The sequence below is a fragment of the Bombina bombina genome, chromosome 3 (assembly GCF_027579735.1).
Source record: "Bombina bombina isolate aBomBom1 chromosome 3, aBomBom1.pri, whole genome shotgun sequence".
Taxonomy (NCBI): Eukaryota; Metazoa; Chordata; class Amphibia; order Anura; family Bombinatoridae; genus Bombina; species Bombina bombina.
The window spans coordinates 596164533-596190518 of record NC_069501.1 but is presented as its reverse complement, the minus strand read 5'-3'; the positions used below and the strand labels follow the sequence as shown (position 1 = coordinate 596190518).

Sequence of the window (25986 nt, the reverse complement as noted above, 5' to 3'; positions counted from 1 at the left end):
TCTCTTTCGCTCCACCTCTCTTTTGCTCTCTCTCTCCCCCCTCTCTTTTGCTCTCTCTCCCCCTCTCTTTTGCACTCTCTCCCCATCTCTTTTGAACTCTCTCTCGCACCACCTCTTTTGCTCTCTCTCTCCCCCTCTTTTGCTCCCTCTCTCCCCCTCTCTTTTGCTTTCTCTCCCCCCTCTCTTTTGCTCTCTCTCCCCCTCTCTTTTGCGCTCTCTCTCTCCCCCCTCTCTTTTGCGTTCTCTCTCTTTTTTGTGCTCTCTCTCCCCCCTCTCTTTTGCGTGCTCTCTCTCCCCCCTCTCTTTTGCGCTCTCTCCCCCTCTCTTTTGCGCTCTCTCCCCCTCTCTTTTGCGCTCTCTCCCCCTCTCTTTTGCGCTCTCTCTCCCCCTCTCTTTTGCGCTCTCTCTCCCCCTCTCTTTTGCGCTCTCTCTCCCCCTCTCTTTTGCGTTCTCTCTCTCCCACCTCTCTTTTGCGCTCTCTCTCCCCCCTCTCTTTTGCTCTGTCTCGCTCCCGTTTTTTTTTGCTCTCTCTCTCCATCCCTCTCTTTTGCTCTCTCTCTCCCCCTCTCTTTTGCTCTCTCCCCCCTTTCTCCTCCCCTCTTTTGCTCTCTCTCTCCATCCCTCTCTTTTGCTCTCTCTCTCCATCCCTCTCTTTTACTCTCTCTCTCCATCCCTCTCTTTTTTGCTCTCTCTCTCTCTCCATCCCTCTCTTTTGCTCTCTACCCCTCTCTCCTCCCCTCTCTTTTGCTCTTTCTCTCTCCCCTCTCTTTCGCTCTCTCTCTCTCCATCCCTCTCTTTTGCTCTCTCTCTCCCCCTCTCTATTGCTCTCTCTCCCCCTCTCTATTGCTCTCTCTCCCCCCTCTCTATTGCTCTCTCTCCCCCCTCTTTTTTGCTCTCTCTCCCCCCTCTTTTTTGCTCTCTCCCCCCTCTCTTTTTCTATCTCTCCCCCTCTCAATTGCTCTCTCTCCCATCTTTTGTTCTCTCTCCCCCTCTCTTTTTCTCTCTCTTACCTCTATTTTGCTCTTTCCCCTCTTTTGCTCTCTCTCCCCCCTCTCTTTTGCTCTTTCCCCTCTCTTTTGCTCTCTCTCTTCCCCTCTCTATTGCTCTCTCTCCCCCTCTCTTTTGTTCTCTCTCCCCCCACTCTCCCCCCTCTCTTCTTTTGCTCTCTCTCCCCCCCTCTCTTTTGCTCTCTCTTCCCTCTATTTTGTTCTTTCCCCTCTCTTTTTTGCTCTTTCCCCTCTATTTTGCTCTCTCTCCCCCACTATCTTCTGCTCTTTCCCCTCTCTTTCTATTTCTCTCCCCTCTCTCGCGCCCGAGCACGCCCACCGTCACGTCCGGCCACGCCCCGACCATGCCCGGTCACGTCCGGTCATGCCCACGCTCCCGCTGGCCACGCTCCCGCCCGGCCAAGCCCATTTTCTCCCCACCGCCACAAACAGCATGTCAGGTAAGGCCAGATGTGTTTGTCCTCTGCTGTCTCTACTGCGTATGACAGCTTCTGACAAACACACTTAGGCTTTTATATTATAGGATGTTTTATTTAATTTATATTTATATATAAAATAAACCCAAATGACACCATTGAAATTTGCATTTAAGCTATACTCACCCACAGGTACCAATGTATTTGTGTGTGTGTGTGTATATATATATATATATATATATATATATATATATATATTTCTTTCATGTAATTAGCAAGAGTCCATGAGCTAGTGACGTATGGGATATACATTCCTACCAGGAGGGGCAAAGTTTCCCAAACCTCAAAATGCCTATAAATACACCCCTCACCACACCCACAAATCAGTTTTTACAAACTTTGCCTCCTATGGAGGTGGTGAAGTAAGTTTGTGCTAGATTCTACGTTGATATGCGCTCCGCAGCAGGTTGGAGCCCGGTTTTCCTCTCAGCGTGCAGTGAATGTCAGAGGGATGTGAGGAGAGTATTGCCTATTTGAATTCAATGATCTCCTTCTACGGGGTCTATTTCATAGGTTCTCTGTTATCGGTCGTAGAGATTCATCTCTTACCTCCCTTTTCATATCGACGATATACTCTTATATATACCATTACCTCTACTGATTCTCGTTTCAGTACTGGTTTGGCTTTCTACTACATGTAGATGAGTGTCCTGGGGTAAGTAAGTCTTATTTTCTGTGACACTCTAAGCTATGGTTGGGCACTTTTATATAAAGTTCTAAATATATGTATTCAAACATTTATTTGCCTTGACTCAGAATGTTCAACGTTCCTTATTTCAGACAGTCAGTTTCATATTTGGGATAATGCATATGAATAAATCAATTTTTTTCTTACCTTAAAATTTGACTTTTTTCCCTGTAGGCTGTTAGGCTCGCGGGGGCTGAAAATGCTTCATTTTATTGCGTCATTCTTGGCGCAGACTTTTTTAGCGCAAAATTTTTTTTCTGTTTCCGGTGTCATACGTGTCGCCGGAAGTTGCGTCATTTTTGACGTTTTTTTGCGCCAAAAGTGTCGGCGTTCCGGATGTGGCGTCATTTTTGGCGCCAAAAGCATTTAGGCGCCAAATAATGTGGGCGTCTTTTTTTGGCGCTAAAAAATATGGGCGTCACTATTGTCTCCACATTATTTAAGTCTCATTATTTATTGCTTCTGGTTGCTAGAAACTTGTTCACTGGCATTTTTTCCCATTCCTGAAACTGTCATTTAAGGAATTTGATCAATTTTGCTTTATATGTTGTTTTTTCTATTACATATTGCAAGATGTCCCAGATTGACACTGAGTCAGAAGATACTTCTGGAAAAACACTGCCTGGTGCTGGATCGACCAAAGTTAAGTGTATCTGCTGTAAACTTGTGGTATCTGTTCCTCCAGCTGTTGTTTGTAATGAATGTCATGACAAACTTGTTAATGCAGATAATATTTCCTTTAGTAATGTTACATTACCTGTTGCTGTTCCGTCAACATCTAATACTCAGAGTGTTCCTGTTAACATAAGAGATTTTGTTTCTAAATCCATTAAGAAGGCCATGTCTGTTATTCCTCCTTCTAGTAAACGTAAAAGGTCTTTTAAAACTTCTCATTTTTCAGATGAATTTTTAAATGAACATCATCATTCTGATTCTGATAATGGTTCCTCTGGTTCAGAGGATTCTGTCTCAGAGGTTGATGCTGATAAATCTTCATATTTATTCAAAATGGAATTTATTCGTTCTTTACTTAAAGAAGTCTTAATTGCATTAGAAATAGAGGATTCTGGTCCTCTTGATACTAAATCTAAACGTTTAAATAAGGTTTTTAAATCTCCTGTAGTTATTCCAGAAGTTTTTCCTGTCCCTGATGCTATTTTTGAAGTTATCTCCAGGGAATGGAATAATTTGGGTAATTCATTTACTCCTTCTAAACGTTTTAAGCAATTATATCCTGTGCCATCTGACAGATTAGAGTTTTGGGACAAAATCCCTAAAGTTGATGGGGCTATCTCTACTCTTGCTAAACGTACTACTATTCCTACGGCAGATAGTACTTCCTTTAAGGATCCTTTAGATAGGAAGATTGAATCCTTTCTAAGAAAAGCTTACTTATGTTCAGGTAATCTTCTTAGACCAGCTATATCTTTAGCGGATGTTGCTGCAGCTTCAACTTTTTGGTTAGAAGCTTTAGCGCAACAAGTAACAGATCATAATTCTCATAGCATTGTTAATCTTCTTCAACATGCTAATAACTTTATTTGTGATGCCATCTTTGATATCATTAGAGTTGATGTCAGGTATATGTCTCTAGCTATTTTAGCTAGAAGAGCTTTATGGCTTAAAACTTGGAATGCTGATATGTCTTCTAAGTCAACTTTGCTTTCCCTTTCTTTCCAGGGTAATAAATTATTTGGTTCTCAGTTGGATTCTATTATCTCAACTGTTACTGGAGGGAAAGGAACTTTTTTACCACAGGATAAAAAATCTAAGGGTAAATTTAGGTCTAATAATCGTTTTCGTTCCTTTCGTCACAATAAGGAGCAAAAGCCTGATCCTTCACCCACAGGAGCGGTATCAGTTTGGAAACCATCTCCAGTCTGGAATAAATCCAAGCCTTTTAGAAAACCAAAGCCAGCTCCCAAGTCCACATGAAGGTGCGGCCCTCATTCCAGCCCAGCTGGTAGGGGGCAGATTACGTTTTTTCAAAGAAATTTGGATCAATTCAATTCGAATACTGGTATGGACAAATCTCTGCTCTTTCTCCAGATCACTATCAGTTTCTGAGATTCTCTTTCCTAGACAAGCATTACCAGTTTGTGGCTCTGCCGTTTGGCCTGGCAACAGCTCCAAGAATTTTTACAAAGGTTCTCGGTGCCCTCTGTCTTTAATCAGAGAACAGGGTATTGTGGTATTTCCTTATTTGGACGATATCTTGGTACTTGCTCAGTCTTCACATTTAGCAGAATCTCATACGAATCGACTTGTGTTGTTTCTTCAAGATCATGGTTGGAGGATCAATTTACCGAAAAGTTCATTGATTCCTCAGACAAGGGTAACCTTTTTAGGTTTCCAGATAGATTCAGTGTCCATGACTCTGTCTCTGACAGACAAGAGACGTCTAAAATGGATCTCAGCTTGTCGAAATCTTCAATCACAACCATTCCCTTCGGTAGCCTTATGCATGGAAATTCTAGGTCTTATGACTGCTGCATCGGACACGATCCCCTTTGCTCGTTTTCACATCCGACCTCTTCAGCTCTGTATGCTGAACCAGTGGTGCAGGGATTACACAAAGATATCTCAATTAATATCTTTAAAACCGATTGTACGACACTCTCTGATGTGGTGGACAGATCACCATCGTTTAGTTCAGGGGGCTTCTTTTGTTCTTCCGACCTGGACTGTAATTTCAACAGATGCAAGTCTGACAGGTTGGGGAGCTGTTTGGGGGTCTCTGACAGCACAAGGGGTTTGGGAATCTCAGGAGGTGAGATTACCAATCAATATTTTGGAACTCCGTGCAATTTTCAGAGCTCTTCAGTCATGGCCTCTTCTAAAGAGAGAATCGTTCATTTGTTTTCAGACAGACAATGTCACAACTGTGGCATACATCAATCATCAAGGAGGGACTCACAGTCCTCTGGCTATGAAAGAAGTATCTCGAATACTGGTATGGGCGGAATCCAGCTCCTGTCTAGTTTCTGCGGTTCATATCCCAGGTATAGACAATTGGGAAGCGGATTATCTCAGTCGCCAAACGTTACATCCGGGCGAATGGTCTCTTCACCCAGAGGTATTTCTTCAGATTGTTCAGATGTGGGGACTTCCAGAAATAGATCTGATGGCTTCTCATCTAAACAAGAAACTTCCCAGGTATCTGTCCAGATCCAGGGATCCTCAGGCGGAAGCAGTGGATGCATTGTCACTTCCTTGGAAGTATCATCCTGCCTATATCTTTCCGCCTCTAGTTCTTCTTCCAAGAGTAATCTCCAAGATTCTGAAGGAATGCTCGTTTGTTCTGCTGGTGGCTCCAGCATGGCCTCACAGGTTTTGGTATGCGGATCTTGTCCGGATGGCCTCTTGCCAACCGTGGACTCTCCCGTTAAGACCAGACCTTCTGTCACAAGGTCCTTTTTTCCATCAGGATCTCAAATCCTTAAATTTAAAGGTATGGAGATTGAACGCTTGATTTTTAGTCAAAGAGGTTTCTCTGACTCTGTGATTAATACTATGTTACAGGCTCGTAAATCTGTATCTAGAAAGATATATTATAGAGTCTGGAAGACTTACATTTCTTGGTGTCTTTCTCATCATTTTTCCTGGCATTCTTTTAGAATTCCGAGAATTTTACAGTATCTTCAGGATGGTTTGGATAAAGGTTTGTCTGCAAGTTCCTTGAAAGGACAAATCTCTGCTCTTTCTGTTCTTTTTCACAGAAAGATTGCTAATCTTCCTGATATTCATTGTTTTGTACAAGCTTTGGTTCGTATAAAACCTGTCATTAAGTCAATTTCTCCTCCTTGGAGTTTGAATTTGGTTCTGGGGGCTTTTCAAGCTCCTCCGTTTGAACCTATGCATTCGCTGGACATTAAATTACTTTCTTGGAAAGTTTTGTTTCTTTTGGCCATCTCTTCTGCTAGAAGAGTTTCTGAATTATCTGCTCTTTCTTGTGAGTCTCCTTTTCTGATTTTTCATCAGGATAAGGCGGTGTTGCGAACTTCTTTTAAATTTTTACCTAAGGTTGTGAATTCTAACAACATTAGTAGAGAAATTGTGGTTCCTTCATTATGTCCTAATACTAAGAATTCTAAGGAGAAATCATTGCATTCTTTGGATGTAGTTAGAGCTTTGAAATATTATGTTGAAGCTACTAAGAATTTCCGAAAGACTTCTAGTCTATTTGTTATCTTTTCCGGTTCTAGGAAAGGTCAGAAGGCCTCTGCCATTTCTTTGGCATCTTGGTTAAAATCTTTAATTCATCATGCCTATGTCGAGTCGGGTAAAACTCCGCCTCAAAGGATTACAGCACATTCTACTAGGTCAGTTTCTACTTCCTGGGCGTTTAGGAATGAAGCTTCGGTCGATCAGATTTGCAAAGCAGCAACTTGGTCTTCTTTGCATACTTTTACTAAATTCTACCATTTTGATGTGTTTTCTTCTTCTGAAGCAGTTTTTGGTAGAAAAGTACTTCAGGCAGCTGTTTCAGTTTGATTCTTCTGCTTATAATTTCATTTTTTTTCATTATAAGATTTAAACTTTATTTTGGGTGTGGATTATTTTCAGCGGAATTGGCTGTCTTTATTTTATCCCTCCCTCTCTAGTGACTCTTGCGTGGAAGATCCACATCTTGGGTAGTCATTATCCCATACGTCACTAGCTCATGGACTCTTGCTAATTACATGAAATAAAACATAATTTATGTAAGAACTTACCTGATAAATTCATTTCTTTCATATTAGCAAGAGTCCATGAGGCCCACTTTTTTTGTGGTGGTTATGATTTTTTTGTATAAAGCACAATTATTCCAATTCCTTATTTTTTATGCTTTCGCACTTTTTTCTTATCACCCCACTTCTTGGCTATGATTTGTGGGTGTGGTGAGGGGTGTATTTATAGGCATTTTGAGGTTTGGGAAACTTTGCCCCTCCTGGTAGGAATGTATATCCCATACGTCACTAGCTCATGGACTCTTGCTAATATGAAAGAAATGAATTTATCAGGTAAGTTCTTACATAAATTATGTTATATATTTATTTATATATATAGCACAGTCCAAATGCACAGGCACTTAATGGTCTTGAATAGAAAATCCAGTTTGAGTAAATGTTAAAACGACTTAAGGTTTCGGCACATTGCTGCGCCTTTGTCAAATGTCAAAATACAGCAAAGAAAACCTTAAAGCAATGACAAACATACATTATTATCATTTATTTTTTATTATCATTTATTTGTAAAGTGCTGCCAAATTCCGTAGCGCTGATAAACCTAACCTTTTATACCCATTTTACAGCAATAGCGTACCACCATTCAGCACTCACATGTGAGTGAGGTCATCCACGAGCACCGACGCTCGTGACGTCATGACAAACGTGACCACGTTACCATAGCAACGTGGTGTACACAACTTCAGAGGATACAATGCTGGCTATTATGGTACTAAAGGAGAGGACGTTAATATACACATATATACCCTTATAACACACATTGTTGCTGTTAATAAAAAGGCTGTGGGGAGTAACATTGCATAAGCGCTTAACATGTAACACATTATAATCAGCATGTTACATTATCATGAATCACTAGTGCCTTAAATAAAGCCCCACTGGTAAGACAGCAAACAGTGTGCAATAAAAATACAAGCCGTGCACACTATAGCGCTGCGGAATCTGTTGGCGCTCTACAAATAACCGATAATAATAATAATAATAACTATAAACACACCCAATCTGAGACCCATATTGCATGGTACCAAATATGATGGGATATGTTATACAACCACGCCGGATGACAAGTGAGGCTAAATTTACAAAGCCAATTTTTTTTAAATATGTGGCCACATCACCAACCATAGAGACAGTATATTGCCTATATACCCTAAATTTGTGTTGAGTACTTTGGACTACTTCAAAACCTAACAGAGCATGTATAAAAACTTTCACAAACAGTGAGGACACATTTGGTATTCAGCTCATATATCACTTCTTTTAATAAAAGGGGCTGAAATCCAATGAGGTATTGAGGCCCCTTGGGGCTAGCGTGTCCATCCGATAGATCCACTTGCTTTCCAATTGTAGCAGTTTCTTTGCTCGGTTGCCACCCCAAGTTGTGAGGGGTACATGGTCGATCAACATGGATCAAAGGCTTGAAACTCCATGTTTGAACTTGATGAAGTGGCGTTCCACAGACTGGTCAGATTCACCCTTAGTAAGTGCCTCACGAATGGCACACCGGTGATTGGCCATCCGCTCATGGAAGGTAGTTACCGTCTTCCCGATGTATACCCTCGAACATGGGCATATCAGCATGTAAACTACAAATGTACTAGCGCAGGACAACCTATGGCGTATCATATATCTGTGGTTGTTGTGTGGATGTTGGAACGAGGTGCCCCTAAGCATACCATTGCTGGTAGTACAACTACCACATGGGAAACAGCCCATCTTAGCCGATTTCAACCATGTTTCCTTCTTGTAGTGATTTTCAGGGTCAGTTTTGACCAACAGATGTCTTAAGTTGCTTGTTCTACGGTACACTATCCTGGGGGCAGTCGTCCTCTGAAATGGAAGTGTAGTGTCCGTCTCCACAATCGGCCAGTGGTACCATAATAGCCAGGTTCTAGCTGCTGATTGGTGGCTTCATATATATACTGATTGTCATTGGCTCACCCATATGTTCAGTTAGAAACCAGTAGTGCATTGCTGCTCATTCAACAAATGATACCAATAGAATGAAACAAATTAGATAATAGAAGTAAATTAGAACGTTGTTTAAAATTGTATTCTCTGTCTGAATCATGAAAAAAAAAGTTTGGGTTCCATATCCCTTTAATATAATGTTATATTTATATTGTAACTATTTTATTTCACAAATAATTAACCTTGTATTATGGTGCCCAATATACAATGCTTGTACTGTAATCCTCTGAGCCTTCACCCAGTTAAGCAGTCTAAGAACATCTTGCAGAGCTGAACAATTTCCTGTTACTTCTTTGCATAGAAATGTCGCAAGATTTCCATTTCCTACAGTTTCAGCACCACTAGCTTGCTCTACATCAGAAGGCCATAATACCTTTAACCCCTCAAGGACCAAGGCCATTTTTCAATTTCTTTCCCTTAAGGACCAGGGCTATTTTTACATTTCTGCTGTGTTTGTGTTTAGCTGTAATTTTCTTCTTACTCATTTACTGTACCCACACATATTATATACCGTGTTTCTCGCCATTAAATGGACTTTCTAAAGATACCATTATTTTCATCATATCTTATATTTTACTATAAAAAAATTATAAAATATGAGGAAAAAATGGAAAAAAAACACACTTTTCTCTTGTTAAGTGTGTTCAGTCCACGGGTCATCCATTACTTATGGGATATATTCTCCTTCCCAACAGGAAGTTGCAAGAGGATCACCCAAGCAGAGCTGCTATATAGCTCCTCCCCTCACATGTCATATCCAGTCATTCTCTTGCAACCCTCAACAAAGAAGGAGGTCGCGAGAGGAGCTGGAGTTTTTACTTATCTATTCTTCAATCAAAAGTTTGTTATTTTAAATGGCACCGGAGTGTGCTGTTTTTCTATCTCAGGCAGTATTTGGAAGAAGATACTGCCTGCGTTTTATCTATGATCTTAGCAGGCGTAACTAAGATCCACTGTCTGTTCTCGACATTCTGAGGAGTGGGGTAACTTCAGAAACTGGGAATAGCATGCGGGGTCCTCCGCAAATGAGGTATGTGCAGTACTTTATTTTCTGGGAATGGAATTGACTAAGAAAAAACTGCTGTTACCGTATGATGTAAGTACAGCCTTAAATGCAGTAGTGGCAACTGGTATCAGGCTGATAAATGTATGCGCAGTCGAGTTATTTTCTAGGGACTAGAATTTGACTGGGAAAATACTGTTAAAACTGAAATAATACTTAAGCCTTATCTGCAGTGGTAGCGACTGGTAGCAGGCTTAGTGATAACTTTGCATGACATTGGAAAATGTTGCTTTTTAATAAAACGTTTACTGGCATGTTATTCGTTTTTGTGAGGTACTTTGGTGATAAATCTCTTTGGGCATGATTTTTTTCCACATGGCTAACATATTTTTCTGCATGGAAACCGTTATATCAGGGCTCCCACCGTGGGAGGGACCTTGTTTTGGCGCCTTGTTGCGCAGTTAAAATTCTAGCACAGTCTTCCTGCTTCTTCCTCCTTGATCCAGGACGTCTCTAGAGAGCTCAGGGGTCTGAAAAATTCATTTGTGAGGGAGGTAATCAGTCACAGCAGATCTGTGACAGTGTGCTTGACTGTGATTAAAAGCGTTAAATCTTCATTGATATCCGTTTTATCCGTTTTGGGTATTGAGGGGTTAATCATCCTTTTGCTAATGGGTGCAATCCTCTGCTAATAATACACTTCTTGTTAAGAATTGTTTAATTATATCTGTATTTTTTGAAGCGCTGCAGCGTTTTTTATATTGCTTGTAAACTTATTGAAAGTGATTTCCAAGCTTGCTAGTTTCATTGCTAAGTCTGTTTAAACATGTCTGATTCAGAGGAAACTGTTTGTTCATCATGTTCAAAAGCCAATGTGGAGCCCAATAGAACGATGTGTACCAATTGTATTGATATTGCTTTGAATAAAAGTCAATCCATACCGATAAAGAAACTATCACCAGACGACGAGGGGGAAGTTATGCCGCCTAACTCTCCTCACGTGTCAGTACCTGCGTCTCCCGCTCGGGAGATGCGTAGGATTGAGACGCCAAGTACATCTAGGCCCTTACAAATCACTTTACATGATATGGCTAATGTTATGAAAGAAGTATTATATAAAGTGCCCGAATTAAGGGGCAAACGCGATAGCTCTGGGTTAAGGACAGAGCGCGCTGATGACACGAGAGCCATGTCTGATACTGCGTCACAATTTGCAGAACATGAGGACGGTGAGCTTCATTCTGTCGGTGACGGTTCTGATCCGGGGAGACCGGATTCAGAAATTTCAAATTTTAAATTTAAGCTTGAGAACCTCCGTGTGTTACTAGGGGAGGTATTAGCGGCTCTGAATGATTGCGACACGGTGGCAATTCCAGAGAAATTGTGTAGGTTGGATAGATACTATGCGGTACCGGTGTGTACTGACGTCTTTCCTATACCAAAAAGACTTACAGAAATTATTAGTAAGGAGTGGGATAGACCCGGTGTGCTTTTTTCCCCTCCCCCGATATTTAGAAAAATGTTCCCTATAGACGCCACCACACGAGACTTATGGCAGACAGTCCCTAAGGTGGAGGGAGCAGTTTCTACGTTAGCCAAGCGTACCACTATCCCGGTGGAGGATAGCTGTGCTTTCTCAGATCCAATGGATAAAAAATTAGAGGGTTATCTTAAGAAAATGTTTGTTCAACAGGGTTTTATATTGCAGCCTCTTGCATGCATTGCGCCTGTCACGGCTGCAGCGGCATTCTGGTTTGAGTCTCTGGAAGAGGCGATTCGCACAGAGCCATTGGATGAGGCTTTGAGCAAAGTTAGAACCCTTAAGCAAGCTAATGCGTTTGTTTCAGATGCTGTAGTACATCTAACCAAACTTACGGCTAAAAATTCCGGATTCGCCATACAGGCGCGCAGAGCGCTCTGGCTTAAATCCTGGTCAGCGGATGTAACTTCCAAGTCTAAGCTACTTAACATTCCTTTCAAAGGGCAGACCTTATTCGGGCCCGGCTTGAAGGAAATTATTGCTGACATTACGGGAGGTAAGGGCCACGCCCTTCCTCAGGACAGGGCCAAACCAAAGGCCAAACTGTCTAATTTTCGTGCCTTTCGTAACTTCAAGGCAGGAGCAGCATCGACTTCCTCCGCTCCAAAACAGGAAGGAACTACTGCTCGTTACAGACAGGGTTGGAAAGGCAACCAGTCATGGAACAAGGGCAAGCAGGCCAGAAAGCCTACTCCCGCCCCTAAGACAGCATGAAGATAGGACCCCCTATCCGGAGATGGATTTAGTGGGGGGCAGACTTTCTCTCTTCGCCCAGGCTTGGGCAAGAGATGTGCAGGATCCCTGGACGTTAAAGATTATATCTCAGAGATACCTTCTGGATTTCAAAACCTCTCCTCCACAAGGGAGGTTCCATCTTTCGAGGTTATCAACAAACCTAGTAAAGAGAGAGGCATTTCTACAATGTGTACAAGACCTCTTAATCATGGGAGTGATCCACTCAGTTCCGCGATCGGAACAGGGACAAGGATTTTACTCGAATCTATTTGTGGTTCCCAAAAAAGAGGGAACCTTCAGACCAATCTTGGATTTAAAGATCTTAAACAAATTCCTAAGGGTACCATCGTTAAAGATGGAAACCATTCGAACCATCCTACCCATGATCCAAGAGGGTCAATATATGACCACAGTGGACTTAAAGGATGCTTACCTTCATATACCGATTCACAAAGATCATTATCGGTACCTAAGGTTTGCCTTTCTAGACAGGCATTACCAGTTTGTGGCTCTTCCCTTCGGGTTGGCCACGGCCCCGAGAATTTTTACGAAGGTTCTGGGCTCACTTCTGGCGGTACTAAGACCACGAGGCATAGCGGTGGCTCCGTACCTAGATGACATTCTGATACAAGCGTCAAGTTTTCAGAATGCAAAGTCTCATACAGAGATAGTTCTAGCAGTTCTGAGGTCGCATGGGTGGAAAGTGAACGTGGAAAAGAGTTCTCTGTTACCACTCACAAGGGTTCCTTTTCTAGGGACTCTTATAGATTCTGTAGAGATGAAGATTTACCTGACGGAGTCCAGGTTATCAAAGATTCTCAATGCTTGCCGTGTCCTTCATTCCGTTCCAAGCCCATCAGTAGCTCAGTGCATGGAGGTAATCGGCTTAATGGTCTCGGCAATGGGCATAGTGCCATTTGCGCGCCTGCATCTCAGACCGCTGCAACTATGCATGCTCAGTCAATGGAACGGGGATTACTCAGATCTGTCCCCTTTGCTAAATCTGGACCAGGAGACCAGAGATTCTCTTCTCTGGTGGTTGTCACTGGTTCATCTGTCCAAAGGAATGACCTTTCGCAGACCAGATTGGACGATTGTAACAACGGATGCCAGCCTTCTAGGCTGGGGAGCAGTCTGGAATTCCCTGAAGGCTCAGGGATCGTGGACTCAGGAGGAGAAACTCCTTCCAATAAACATTCTAGAATTAAGAGCAATATTCAATGCTCTTCTAGCTTGGCCTCAGTTAGCAAAACTGAGGTTCATCAGATTTCAGTCGGACAATATCACGACTGTGGCTTACATCAATCATCAAGGGGGAACCAGGAGTTCCCTAGCGATGTTGGAAGTCTCAAAGATAATTCGCTGGGCAGAGTCTCACTCTTGCCACCTGTCAGCGATTTACATCCCGGGCGTAGAGAACTGGGAGGCGGATTTCCTAAGTCGCCAGACTTTTCATCCGGGAGAGTGGGAACTTCACCCGGAGGTATTTGCTCAACTGATTCGTCGTTGGGGCAAACCGGATCTGGATCTCATGGCATCTCACCAGAACGCGAAGCTTCCTTGTTACGGATCCAGGTCCAGGGACCCGGGAGCGGTGCTGGTAGATGCATTAGCAGCCCCTTGGGTTTTCAACATAGCTTATGTGTTTCCACCATTTCCGTTGCTACCTCGACTGATTGCCAGGATCAAACAGGAGAGGGCATCAGTAATTTTGATAGCGCCTGCGTGGCCACGCAGGACCTGGTATGCAGACCTAGTGGACATGTCGTCCTGTCCACCATGGTCTCTTCCTCTGAGGCAGGACCTTCTAATTCAGGGTCCTTTCAACCATCCAAACCTAATTTCTCTGAGGCTGACTGCCTGGAAATTGAACGCTTGATCCTATCAAAGCGTGGGTTTTCGGATTCGGTTATTGATACATTAATACAGGCTCGGAAACCTGTGACCAGAAAAATTTACCATAAGATATGGCGTAAATATTTATATTGGTGTGAATCCAAGAGTTACTCATGGAGTAAGGTTAGGATTCCTAGGATATTGGCTTTTCTACAAGAGGGTTTAGAAAAGGGTTTATCCGCTTGTTCGCTAAAGGGACAGATTTCAGCTCTGTCTATTCTTTTACACAAACGTCTGGCAGAGAATCCAGACGTCCAGGCCTTTTGTCAGGCTTTGGCTAGAATTAAGCCTGTGTTTAAAGCTGTTGCTCCTCCGTGGAGCTTAAACTTGGTTCTTAAAGTTCTTCAGGGTGTTCCGTTTGAACCCCTTCATTCCATTGATATTAAGCTTTTATCTTGGAAAGTTTTGTTTTTGATGGCTATTTTCTCGGCTCGAAGAGTCTCTGAGTTATCTGCCTTACATTGTGATTCTCCTTATCTGATCTTTCATTCAGACAAGGTAGTACTGCGTACTAAACCTGGGTTTTTGCCTAAGGTTGTTTCTAACAGGAATATCAATCAAGAGATTGTTGTTCCATCATTATGTCCTAATCCTTCTTCAAAGAAGGAACGTCTTTTGCATAATCTAGACGTGGTCCGTGCTCTGAAGTTCTACTTACAGGCAACTAAGGATTTTAGACAAACTTCTTCTCTGTTTGTCGTTTACTCTGGACAGAGGAGAGGTCAAAAGGCTTCGGCTACCTCTCTCTCTTTTTGGCTTCGTAGCATAATACGTTTAGCCTATGAGACTGCTGGACAGCAGCCTCCTGAAAGAGTTACAGCTCATTCCACTAGAGCTGTGGCTTCCACCTGGGCCTTTAAGAATGAGGCCTCTGTTGAACAGATTTGCAAGGCTGCAACTTGGTCTTCACTTCATACTTTTTCCAAATTTTACAAATTTGACACTTTCGCTTCTTTGGAGGCTGGTTTTGGGAGAAAGGTTCTACAGGCAGTGGTTCCTTCTGTTTAATGTTCCTGCCTTGTCCCTCCCATCATCCGTGTACTTAGCTTTGGTATGGGTATCCCATAAGTAATGGATGACCCGTGGACTGAACACACTTAACAAGAGAAAACATAATTTATGCTTACCTGATAAATTTATTTCTCTTGTAGTGTGTTCAGTCCACGGCCCGCCCTGTCTTTTTAAGGCAGGTTCTAAATTTTAAAATTATAACTCCAGTCACCACTGCACCTTATAGTTTCTCCTTTCTCGTCTTGTTTCGGTCGAATGACTGGATATGACATGTGAGGGGAGGAGCTATATAGCAGCTCTGCTTGGGTGATCCTCTTGCAACTTCCTGTTGGGAAGGAGAATATATCCCATAAGTAATGGATGACCCGTGGACTGAACACACTACAAGAGAAATAAATTTATCAGGTAAGCATAAATTATGTTTTTCTAACTTTGACCCCCAAAATCTGTTACACATCTACAACCACCAAAAAACACCCATGCTAAATAGTTTCTAAATTTTGTCCTGAGTTTAGAAATACCCAATGTTTACATGATCTTTGCTTTTTTTGCAAGTTATAGGGCAATAAGTACAAGTAGCACTTTGCTATTTCCAAACCACTTTTTTTCAAAATTAGCTCTAGTTCTATTGGAACACTGATATCTTTCAGGAATTCTTGAATATCCCTTGACGTGTATATATTTTTTTTTAGAAGACATCCCAAAGTATTGATCTAGGCCCATTTTGGTATATTTCATGCCACCATTTCACCGCCAAATGCGATCAAATAAAAAAAAATTGTTCACTTTTTCACAAATTTTTTCACAAACTTTAGGTTTGTCACTGAAATTATTTACAAACAACTTGTGCAATTATGTCATATATGGTTGTAAATGCTTCTCTGGGATCCCCTTTGTTCAGAAATAGCAGACATGGTTTTGGCGTTGCTTTTGGTAATTAGAAGGCCGCTAAATACCACTGCGCACCACACTTGTATTATGCCCAGCAGTGAATGGGTTAATTAGGGAGCATGTAGGGAACTTCTATGGTTAATTTTAGCTTTAGTGTAGTAGACAACCTCAAGTATTGATCAAGGCCCATCTTGGTATAATTCATGCCACCATTTCAACGCCAAATGCGATCAAATTAAAAAAATCGTAAAATTTTTCACAATTTTAGGTTTCTCACTGAAATTATTTACAAACAGCTTGTGCACTTATGGCACACATGGTTGTAAATGCTTCTCTGGGATCCCCTTTGTTCAGAAATAGCAGACATATATGGCTTTGGAGTTGCTTTTTGGTAATTACAAGGCCACGAAATGCCGCTGCGCATCACACGTGTATTATGGCTAGCAGTGAAGGGGTTAATTAGGTAGCTTGCAGGGTTAATTTTAGCTTTAGTGTAGAGATCAGCCTCCCACCTGACACATCCCACCCCCTGATCCCTCCCAAACAGTTCTCTTCCCTCCCCCACCCCACAATTGTCCCCGCCATCTTAAGTACTGGCAGAAAGTCTGCCAGTACTAAAATAAAAGCTATCTTTTATTTTTTTTTAAAAAGAAATTCCAGCATATTTACATATGCTGCTGTGTAGGCTCCCCCCATAGCACCCAACCTCCCTGATCCCCCCCACACAGCGCTCTAATCTTCCCCCTCTCACTATTTGGTGCCATTTTGGGTACTGGCAGCTGTTTGCCAGTACCCACTTTTCAAACTTTTGTGCAATGTTTTTAATATTTTTTTTTCTGTAGTGTAGCTGGCCCCCCCTCAATACCCCCCTCTCCCAGATCCCTTTTATAAATAAAAATTTGACCCCCCCATCACCCACTCCCACCACAGATCATGACCCGCTCCCATCACAACCGGACCGTTTACTGAGATGATTTAGATCGCTGGGTGCGTGCGCATGCAGCCTGCCCCCGTGCACACTCCCGCACGCACCGGGGACTAATCCGGAAGAAGATTCCCAGCGATGGGCCGCCCACCCTCCTCCCTGCAGCTGCTCCCACCCACCAACGATCGGCACCATCGCTGGCCGATGCAGAGAGGGCCACAGAGTGGCCCTCTCTGCATCAGTGTGCCAGAAAAGGTATTGTCATGATGCCTCAATATCGAGGCATCACGGCAATACCTTGAAAGCGGCTGGAAGCGATCAGGATCGCTTCCAGCCGCTTTAAACAGCTAGGTCGTACAGGGTACGTCGCTGGTCTTTAAAGACCAGTTTGTGTAAGACGTACCCTGTACGACCCTTGACGTTAAGGGGTTAAAACGCAAAGCAGAACGCTTCATGATTTAGATGACAGTTTGGTGTCAGATTGGAGACTTTTTAGTGCATCCGCAGCTCCTCTAGTTCTACCTGACAGCTAGAACGCTGTGTCATACACTAGAGCAGCAAGAGCTTGAAATCTCAGAAGCTATGGGGGCGGGCCAGTGTATTTGATTGACAGCCGCTGATAACCGTTTGACTCAGTTAATGAGTAACCTATTTCCTTCGTTACTTATATGAAAGCTGACATATTCTATTTCACTAACTAATAATTTATCGGCAATCCAATATACTCAGTGTATACTACAAACCATATTAACACTGCATAGCGTGAGTATCACAGTGTGTGGTATTAATCATTCCTATTTTTAACATTTATATACCCCTTATTAAAAGTTAAGTTTTAAATAATTTGTGGCACCCTCTTCCCCCTGTTTAGAGGATAATCATAAATCCATTATATAAGAAACGTAGTGCTACAAGTCTATCCTAACTAAGGGTCCTCCCCTTAAAGCCTGTGAATCAAGTCTCAATACACAGCACCATTACTCATAATAAACTATTGAAACAGTACATAATAGTGTAATGAAATTTGAGATTTAAGGAGTCAAAAACTAACGTAGTGCCATTGGTTCTGTTCTAAAATTTCATTTATTTGATTGACAGGTTTGATTTCAAGATTATACTTTAAAAATTAAGCTTTGAATTTCTTTTAAACAAAAGATCAACTTTCAATATGTATTTTACATAAAAAAAACTTTATATGAAATTTAATAAATTAATGTTTAATGGCACTTTAACGCTCAAGCAATATACAACATAAATTTTACTGGATGCATCCATAAAAGTCTATTATGTGAGAGTTTCATCTCGCCTGTGCCATCAGACAGGCAGATGTTAGCGCACCCTAGACTTTATGAGCTCAAAAATAGTAGCTCTACTGATTGTACTCAAGCAATGTTAGTGTACAGTACAGCTAATATGTGTGTGCTCCAATAAGAGTATCATAAAGAAAGCAAATGCATTAAAATAAGCATTGGATGTTTTCCGACTGGCATGAGCAGAGGAAAATGTATTGAGAATTTCTGCAAAAGGTTAGTTTGGCCATTTGTTTTATGACGTCAATAAAAAAGTGTATTTACTTCCTGCTTAGCATGTCCAAAAGAGTAAAGCACTGTTATAGCATTTAAAGGGACATAGAAATGCAAAAAGATGATAAAAAGTTCTTTCTTTCATGTAATTAGCAAGAGTCCATGAGCTAGTGACGTATGGGATATACATTCCTACCAGGAGGGGCAAAGTTTCCCAAACCTCAAAATGCCTATAAATACACCCCTCACCACACCCACAATTCAGTTTTTACAAACTTTGCCTCCTATGGAGGTGGTGACGTAAGTTTGTGCTAGATTCTACGTTGATATGCGCTCCGCAGCAAGTTGGAGCCCGGTTTTCCTCTCAGCGTGCAGTGAATGTCAGAGGGATGTGAGGAGAGTATTGCCTATTTGAATGCAGTGATCTCCTTCTACGGGGTCTATTTCATAGGTTCTCTGTTATCGGTCGTAGAGATTCATCTCTTACCTCCCTTTTCAGATCGACGATATACTCTTATATATACCACTTACAGGCAACTAAGGATTTTAGACAAACTTCTTCTCTGTTTGTCATTGACTCTGGACAGAGGAGAGGTCAAAAGGCTTCGGCTACCTCTCTCTCTTTTTGGCTTTGTAGCATAATACGTTTAGCCTATGAGACTGCTGGACAGCAGCCTCCTGAAAGAGTTACAGCTCATTCCACTAGAGCTGTGGCTTCCACCTGGGCCTTTAAGAATGAGGCCTCTGTTGAACAGATTTGCAAGGCTGCAACTTGGTCTTCACTTCATACTTTTTCCAAATTTTACAAATTTGACACTTTCGCTTCTTTGGAGGCTGGTTTTGGGAGAAAGGTTCTACAGGCAGTGGTTCCTTCTGTTTAATGTTCCTGCCTTGTCCCTCCCATCATCCGTGTACTTAGCTTTGGTATGGGTATCCCATAAGTAATGGATGACCCGTGGACTGAACACACTTAACAAGAGAAAACATAATTTATGCTTACCTGATAAATGTATTTCTCTTGTAGTGTGTTCAGTCCATGGCCCGCCCTGTCTTTTTAAGGCAGGTTCTAAATTTTTAAATTATAACTCCAGTCACCACTGCACCTTATAGTTTCTCCTTTCTCGTCTTGTTTCAGTCGAATGACTGGATATGACATGTGAGGGGAGGAGCTATATAGCAGCTCTGCTTGGGTGATCCTCTTGCAACTTCCTGTTGGGAAGGAGAATATATCCCATAAGTAATGGATGACCCGTGGACTGAACACACAAGAGAAATAAATTTATCAGGTAAGCATAAATTATGTTTTTCTAACTTTGACCCCCAAAATCTGTTACACATCTACAACCACCAACAAACACCCATGCTAAATAGTTTCTAAATTTTGTCCTGAGTTTAGAAATACCCAATGTTTACATGATCTTTGCTTTTTTTGCAAGTTATAGGGCAATAAGTACAAGTAGCACTTTGCTATTTCCAAACCACTTTTTTTCAAAATTAGCGCTAGTTCTATTGGAACACTGATATCTTTCAGGAATTCTTGAATATCCCTTGACGTGTATATATTTTTTTTTAGAAGACATCCCAAAGTATTGATCTAGGCCCATTTTGGTATATTTCATGCCACCATTTCACCGCCAAATGCGATCAAATAAAAAAAAATTGTTCACTTTTTCACAAATTTTTTCACAAACTTTAGGTTTGTCACTGAAATTATTTACAAACAACTTGTGCAATTATGTCATATATGGTTGTAAATGCTTCTCTGGGATCCCCTTTGTTCAGAAATAGCAGACATGGTTTTGGCGTTGCTTTTGGTAATTAGAAGGCCGCTAAATACCACTGCGCACCACACTTGTATTATGCCCAGCAGTGAATGGGTTAATTAGGGAGCATGTAGGGAACTTCTATGGTTAATTTTAGCTTTAGTGTAGTAGACAACCTCAAGTATTGATCAAGGCCCATCTTGGTATATTTCATGCCACCATTTCAACGCCAAATGCGATCAAATTAAAAAAATCGTAAAATTTTTCACAATTTTAGGTTTCTCACTGAAATTATTTACAAACAGCTTGTGCACTTATGGCACACATGGTTGTAAATGCTTCTCTGGGATCCCCTTTGTTCAGAAATAGCAGACATATATGGCTTTGGAGTTGCTTTTTGGTAATTACAAGGCCACGAAATGCCGCTGCGCATCACACGTGTATTATGGCTAGCAGTGAAGGGGTTAATTAGGTAGCTTGAAGGGTTAATTTTAGCTTTAGTGTAGAGATCAGCCTCCCACCTGACACATCCCACCCCCTGATCCCTCCCAAACAGTTCTCTTCCCTCCCCCACCCCACAATTGTCCCCGCCATCTTAAGTACTGGCAGAAAGTCTGCCAGTACTAAAATAAAAGCTATCTTTTATTTTTATTTTTTTTAAAAATTCCAGCATATTTACATATGCTGCTGTGTAGGCTCCCCCCATAGCACCCAACCTCCCTGATCCCCCCCACACAGCGCTCTAATCTTCCCCCTCTCACTATTTGGTGCCATTTTGGGTACTGGCAGCTGTTTGCCAGTACCCACTTTTCAAACTTTTGTGCAATGTTTTTAATATTTTTTTTTCTGTAGTGTAGCTGGCCCCCCCTCAATACCCCCCTCTCCCAGATCCCTTTTATAAATAAAAATTTGACCCCCCCATCACCCACTCCCACCACAGATCATGACCCGCTCCCATCACAACCGGACCGTTTACTGAGATGATTTAGATCGCTGGGTGCGTGCGCATGCAGCCCGCCCCCGTGCACACTCCCGCACGCACCGGGGACTAATCCGGAAGAAGATTCCCAGCGATGGGCCGCCCACCCTCCTCCCTGCAGCTGCTCCCACCCACCAACGATCGGCACCATCGCTGGCCGATGCAGAGAGGGCCACAGAGTGGCCCTCTCTGCATCAGTGTGCCAGAAAAGGTATTGCCATGATGCCTCAATATCGAGGCATCACGGCAATACCTTGAAAGCGGCTGGAAGCGATCAGGATCGCTTCCAGCCGCTTTAAACAGCTAGGTCGTACAGGGTACGTCGCTGGTCTTTAAAGACCAGTTTGTGTAAGACGTACCCTGTACGACCCTTGACGTTAAGGGGTTAAAACGCAAAGCAGAACGCTTCATGATTTAGATGACAGTTTGGTGTCAGATTGGAGACTTTTTAGTGCATCCGCAGCTCCTCTAGTTCTACCTGACAGCTAGAACGCTGTGTCATACACTAGAGCAGCAAGAGCTTGAAATCTCAGAAGCTATGGGGGCGGGCCAGTGTATTTGATTGACAGCCGCTGATAACCGTTTGACTCAGTTAATGAGTAACCTATTTCCTTCGTTACTTATATGAAAGCTGACATATTCTATTTCACTAACTAATAATTTATCGGCAATCCAATATACTCAGTGTATACTACAAACCATATTAACACTGCATAGCGTGAGTATCACAGTGTGTGGTATTAATCATTCCTATTTTTAACATTTATATACCCCTTATTAAAAGTTAAGTTTTAAATAATTTGTGGCACCCTCTTCCCCCTGTTTAGAGGATAATCATAAATCCATTATATAAGAAACGTAGTGCTACAAGTCTATCCTAACTAAGGGTCCTCCCCTTAAAGCCTGTGAATCAAGTCTCAATACACAGCACCATTACTCATAATAAACTATTGAAACAGTACATAATAGTGTAATGAAATTTGAGATTTAAGGAGTCAAAAACTAACGTAGTGCCATTGGTTCTGTTCTAAAATTTCATTTATTTGATTGACAGGTTTGATTTCAAGATTATACTTTAAAAATTAAGCTTTGAATTTCTTTTAAACAAAAGATCAACTTTCAATATGTATTTTACATAAAAAAACTTTATATGAAATTTAATAAATTAATGTTTAATGGCACTTTAACGCTCAAGCAATATACAACATGAATTTTACTGGATGCATCCATAGAAGTCTATTATGTGAGAGTTTCATCTCGCCTGTGCCATCAGACAGGCAGATGTTAGCGCACCCTAGACTTTATGAGCTCAAAAATAGTAGCTCTACTGATTGTACTCAAGCAATGTTAGTGTACAGTACAGCTAATATGTGTGTGCTCCAATAAGAGTATCATAAAGAAAGCAAATGCATTAAAATAAGCATTGGATGTTTTCCGACTGGCATGAGCAGAGGAAAATGTATTGAGAATTTCTGCAAAAGGTTAGTTTGGCCATTTGTTTTATGACGTCAATAAAAAAGTGTATTTACTTCCTGCTTAGCATGTCCAAAAGAGTAAAGCACTGTTATAGCATTTAAAGGGACATAGAAATGCAAAAAGATGATAAAAAGTTCTTTCTTTCATGTAATTAGCAAGAGTCCATGAGCTAGTGACGTATGGGATATACATTCCTACCAGGAGGGGCAAAGTTTCCCAAACCTCAAAATGCCTATAAATACACCCCCTCACCACACCCACAATTCAGTTTTTACAAACTTTGCCTCCTATGGAGGTGGTGAAGTAAGTTTGTGCTAGATTCTACGTTGATATGCGCTCCGCAGCAAGTTGGCGCCCGGTTTTCCTCTCAGCGTGCAGTGAATGTCAGAGGGATGTGAGGAGAGTATTGCCTATTTGAATGCAGTGATCTCCTTCTACGGGGTCTATTTCATAGGTTCTCTGTTATCGGTCGTAGAGATTCATCTCTTACCTCCCTTTTCAGATCGACGATATACTCTTATATATACCATTACCTCTGCTGATTTTCGTTTCAGTACTGGTTTGGCTTTCTACAAACATGTAGATGAGTGTCCTGGGGTAAGTAAATCTTATTTTCTGTGACACTCTAAGCTATGGTTGGGCACTTTATTTATAAAGTTCTAAATATATGTATTCAAACATTTATTTGCCTTGACTCAGAATGTTCAACATTCCTTATTTTCAGACAGTCAGTTTCATATTTGGGATAATGCATTTGAATCAATCATTTTTTCTTACCTTAAAAATTTGACTTTTTTTCCCTGTCGGCTGTTAGGCTCGCGGGGGCTGAAAATGCTTCATTTTATTGCGTCATTCTTGGCGCGGACTTTTTTGGCGCAAAAAATCTTTTCTGTTTCCGGCGTCATACGTGTCGCCGGAAGTTGTCATTTTTTGACGTCCTTTTGCGCCAAAAATGTCGGCGTTCCGGATGTGGCGTCATTTTTGGCGCCAAAAAGCATTTAGGCGCCAAACAATGTGGGCGTATTATTTGGCCAAAAAATATGGGCGTCGCTTTTGTCTCCACATTATTTCAGTCTCATTTTTTCTTTGCTTCTGGTTACTAGAAGCTTGTTTCTCCAACATAGGTGTGTCCGGTCCACGGCGTCATCCTTACTTGTGGGATATTCTCTTCCCCAACAGGAAATGGCAAAGAGCCCAGCAAAGCTGGTCACATGATCCCTCCTAGGCTCCGCCTACCCCAGTCATTCTCTTTGCCGTTGTACAGGCAACATCTCCACGGAGATGGCTTAGAGTTTTTTAGTGTTTAACTGTAGTTTTTCATTATTCAATCAAGAGTTTGTTATTTTCAAATAGTGCTGGTACGTACTATTTACTCAGAAACAGAAAAGAGATGAAGAATTCTGTTTGTATGAGGAAAATGATTTTAGCAACCGTAACTAAAATCCATGGCTGTTCCACACAGGACTGTTGAGAGCAATTAACTTCAGTTGGGGGAACAGTTTGCAGTCCCTTGCTGCTTGAGGTATGACACATTCTAACAAGACGATGTAATGCTGGAAGCTGTCATTTTCCCTATGGGATCCGGTAAGCCATGTTTATTACGATTGTAAATAAGGGCTTCACAAGGGCTTATTTAAACTGTAGACTTTTTCTGGGCTAAATCGATTGATTATTAACACATATTTAGCCTTGAGGAATCATTTTATCTGGGTATTTTGATATAATAATATCGGCAGGCACTGTTTTAGACACCTTATTCTTTAGGGGCTTTCCCAAAGCATAGGCAGAGTCTCATTTTCGCGCCGGTATGGCGCACTTGTTTTTGAGGACAGCATGGCATGCAGCTGCATGTGTGTGGAGCTCTGATACATAGAAAGGTCTTTCTGAAGGCATCATTTGGTATCGTATTCCCCTTTGGGCTTGGTTGGGTCTCAGCAAAGCAGATTCCAGGGACTGTAAAGGGGTTAAATATAAAAACGGCTCCGGTTCCGTTATTTTAAGGGTTAAAGCTTCCAAATTTGGTGTGCAATACTTTTAAGGCTTTAAGACACTGTGGTGAAATTTTGGTGAATTTTGAACAATTCCTTCATACTTTTTCGCAATTGCAGTATTAAAGTGTGTTTAGTTTAAAATTTAAAGTGACAGTAACGGTTTTATTTTAAAACGTTTTTTGTGCTTTGTTATCAAGTTTATGCCTGTTTAACATGTCTGAACTACCAGATAGATTGTGTTCTGACTGTGGGGAAACCAAGGTTCCTTCTCATTTAACTATATGTATTTTATGTCATAAAAAAATTTAGTAAAAATGATGCCCAAGATGATTCCTCAAGTGAGGGGAGTAAGCATGGTACTGCATCATCCCCTCCTTCGTCTACACCAGTCTTGCCCATACAGGAGGCCCCTAGTACATCTAGTGCGCCAATACTCCTTACTATGCAACATTTAACGGCTGTAATGGATAATTCTATCAAAAACATTTTAGCCAATATGCCCACTTATCAGTGAAAGCGCGACTGCTCTGTTTTAGAAAATTCTGTAGAGCATGAGAACGCTGATGATATGGTTTCTGAAGGGCCCCTACACCAGTCTGAGGGGGCCAGGGAGGTTTTGTCTGAGGGAGAAATTTCAGATTCAGGAAACATTTCTCAACAAGCTGAACCTGATGTGATTACTTTTAAATTTAAGTTGGAACATCTCCGCGCTCTGCTTAAGGAGGTGTTATCCAATTTGGATGATTGTGATTATCTGGTCATTCCAGAACCACTATGTAAAATGGAAAAGTTCTTAGAGGCCCCGGGGCCCCCCGAAGCTTTTCCTATATCCAAGCGGGTGGCGTACATTGTTAGTACAGAATGGGACAGGCCCGGTATACCTTTAGTACCTCCCCCCATATTTATAAAATTGTTTTCCTATAGTCGACACCAGAAAGGACTGATGGCAGACAGTCCCCAAGGTCGAGGGGGCGGTTTCTACTCTACACAAGCGCGCCACTATACCCATAGAAGATAGTTGTGCTTTCCAAGATCCTATGGATAAAAAATTAGAAGGTCTGCTAAAGATGTTTGTTCAGCAAGGTTCCCTTCTACAACCAATTGCATGCATTGTCCCTGTCACTGCAGCCGCGTGTTTCTAGTTTGAGCTAGGAAAGGCGATTATTAGTAATTCTTCTTCTTATGAGGAGATTATGGACAGAATTCGTGCTCTTAAATTGGCTAATTCTTTCACCCTAGACGCCACCTTGCAATTGGCTAGGTTACGGCGAAAAAATTCTGGGTTTGCTATTGTGGCGCAGAGCGCTTTGGTTAAAATCTTGGGCAGCGGATGCGTCTTCCAAGAACAATTTGCTTGACATTCCTTTCAAGGGGAAAACACTCT

At 41.7% G+C, this 25986-nt stretch overlaps 1 protein-coding gene across 1 annotated transcript in view; it reads left to right on the top strand.

Annotated features, from left to right (window-relative positions):
• LOC128652441 (ultra-long-chain fatty acid omega-hydroxylase-like) overlaps window positions 1–25986 on the top strand; it is a 204891-nt gene that overhangs the window by 163208 nt on the left and 15697 nt on the right. The window lies entirely within an intron of this gene.